Source organism: Dipodomys ordii, unplaced genomic scaffold, assembly GCF_000151885.1.
Source record: "Dipodomys ordii isolate 6190 unplaced genomic scaffold, Dord_2.0 Scaffold246, whole genome shotgun sequence".
Lineage (NCBI taxonomy): Eukaryota > Metazoa > Chordata > Mammalia > Rodentia > Heteromyidae > Dipodomys > Dipodomys ordii.
The window spans coordinates 218,178-220,528 of record NW_012267462.1 but is presented as its reverse complement, the minus strand read 5'-3'; the positions used below and the strand labels follow the sequence as shown (position 1 = coordinate 220,528).

Genomic DNA, 2,351 nt, shown 5'->3' with positions numbered 1-2,351 from the left:
AAAAAGACAGTGTCCACCATCAACAGCACTGATTCTCAATGGAGTTGACCAATCAGTGCACAGAGTTGAGCTACCTGAATATGCAGCTGATAGCATAGTTCCCATCTGTTCAGGGATGTTTGCTATAAGTGTTAGAAACTCTGATTTCTAGGAACTTCCTATTAAGACTTAGGATAAAGAATTGACAGGGAGAACAAAATTTACTTCTACAGGTAACATCCTGATGGCCTTTATAATGGAAAAGGAAATGATAGAAATGTTTATACATGAAAGGGTGAATATGTATTCAATGTAACAATTTTTGTATCCACTAATATCTTGTTATTCTTCTGTACCATATTTCTATGGCAAATTAATCTAATAATTCTTTAAAATTCTCTCTTTGGAGTAATGGAAATATGAAATTGATGATGTACTGCACTCATATACTGACATGTAGACTTGAAATACCCTAGTGTAAATACTTGTACATAATTATATACATATACGCATGATGAGTGTGTGTATATATATATATATATATATATATATATATATATAATTCTGCTTATTTTAAACTAACATACAGTCTTTAAAGGTCTTCAGTCCCAATCCAAAACAACCTGTTTCTGCTTATTTGTCTCAGAGATTTCAGTCTCTAGTTCCTGTCTCCAAAGTTTCTGGACTTGTAAGGCAGAACATCATCTGGCAATTATGAGCAAATAGAGAAGAAGGCTTGTGCTGATGCCACAATGTACCCAATTTAGCCCTGCAAAGACGTTCCTTATGGGAAATTATTAGACCATTAGCTGTCCATTCCTTAAGAGTATTAAAACTGCTCTCATGAAATGAGTCACATAATATTCACTTGTTTTAAAATGAAGACAGCCATATGCCTGTCCATCTCAACTTGCAGTGTTTTTCTATTTATAAATATTATTGTGACACAGACAGAACTGGCCTTGCCTGAGTACAGGAAGATGAGGGTTACTGCATCTAGGAAATTTTGCACCTAAAATTGTGAGTTAAAAAAAAGTCAGAGCTTAGGTCAATTCCTCTTTTATAATAAAGGACTGGCACAGGGCTGTGTGTATGTTTGTGTGTGTGTGTGTGTGTGTGTTCATTTATCTGTATGTGTAAGAGAGATACAGAGAGACAGAGACAGAGAAAGAGATAGAGAAATAAATAAATTCTGAGAAATATCATTTAAATAAAAATGCTTTTAAATGTGTTGAGGAATAAAATCATATCTGTAGTATCTGTTATGCTCATCTCCTGAGCACAAATTCCTAAACCTAACAGGGATCACTTGTTAACTCACTAGATCTGAGGTGATTTTGTAATTTTGAATTTGTAGCACACTCTCGGAAATGCTGCTGCTGATTCTGATTTCTGGGCAAATTCTGAGTAGAAAAGAAAATATTGCATCTGTGTTTAGTTGTGTTACTTCCTATGTGTCAAGAAGGAGTTTTGTTGGAGAAGTGTTCCTTATATATGACTACAGATACTTCATTTTGCCTTGACTGAGTTTGACTGAAACTCTTGTTGTGAGCAATGCCTTCCTGTATATTTTCTGTGAGTTGGACCACGACCTCACTGGGTCATCTGCTGTGAACTCCTCTCTTCACAGTCTCTTCTGGAAGTACCTTTCCCAACACTGATGAGATCACTTCTAATCTCATTTGAGATGAGAAGCCTTAAAAGACTCAATCCTGTTTAAATATAACCTTCAAAGAAACAGAAGGGCAGAGAGGAGAGTGAAAAAATTTAGAGCTTCAGTCTGAGCAAGCAGGACAGGCTGGGCGGTCAGTGCGTAACTACAGAACCCGATGGTACTACGAGCCGGGTTTTGTAGGTATCCGCTTCTGCCAGGAATGTAACAACATGCTGTACCCACAGGAAGACAAGGAGAACCGCATCCTGCTTTGCGCTTGCCGGAACTGTGACTACCAGCAGGAAGCAGACAGCAGCCACATCTAATGTCAACAAAATCAAGCACGAAGTGGAGGAGCTGACCCAGATCATCGCTGACTTGTCCCAGGACCCCACTTTGCCGTGGACTGAAGACCAGCCATGCCAGAAGTGTGGCCACAAGGAGGCAGTGTTCTTCCAGTCACACAGTGCCCCGGCTGAGGATGCCATGCGCCTGTGCTACATGTGCACTGCGGCCACCGCTGGACCAAATGAGCATCCCTAACTCCCTCAGTAACAAATGCCAGGTTCTGTGCCCATGAAAAGAAGACATTTAGAACTTCATCCACATTTCTTGTTTTTAGTTCTACTTTGATTACCTCTCTGTAGTTGTACAAAAAGAGTGTTACCATTAAACATGTCACTTTATAAATACAATGCATCTTGAATAATGTCACTCT

General features: G+C 38.9%; 1 pseudogene; it reads left to right on the top strand.

Annotated features, from left to right (window-relative positions):
- The first annotated feature begins 1,666 nt into the window (after nucleotides 1-1,666).
- Nucleotides 1,667-2,166, top strand: LOC106000831 (annotated as a pseudogene).
- The last annotated feature ends 185 nt before the right edge of the window (nucleotides 2,167-2,351 follow it).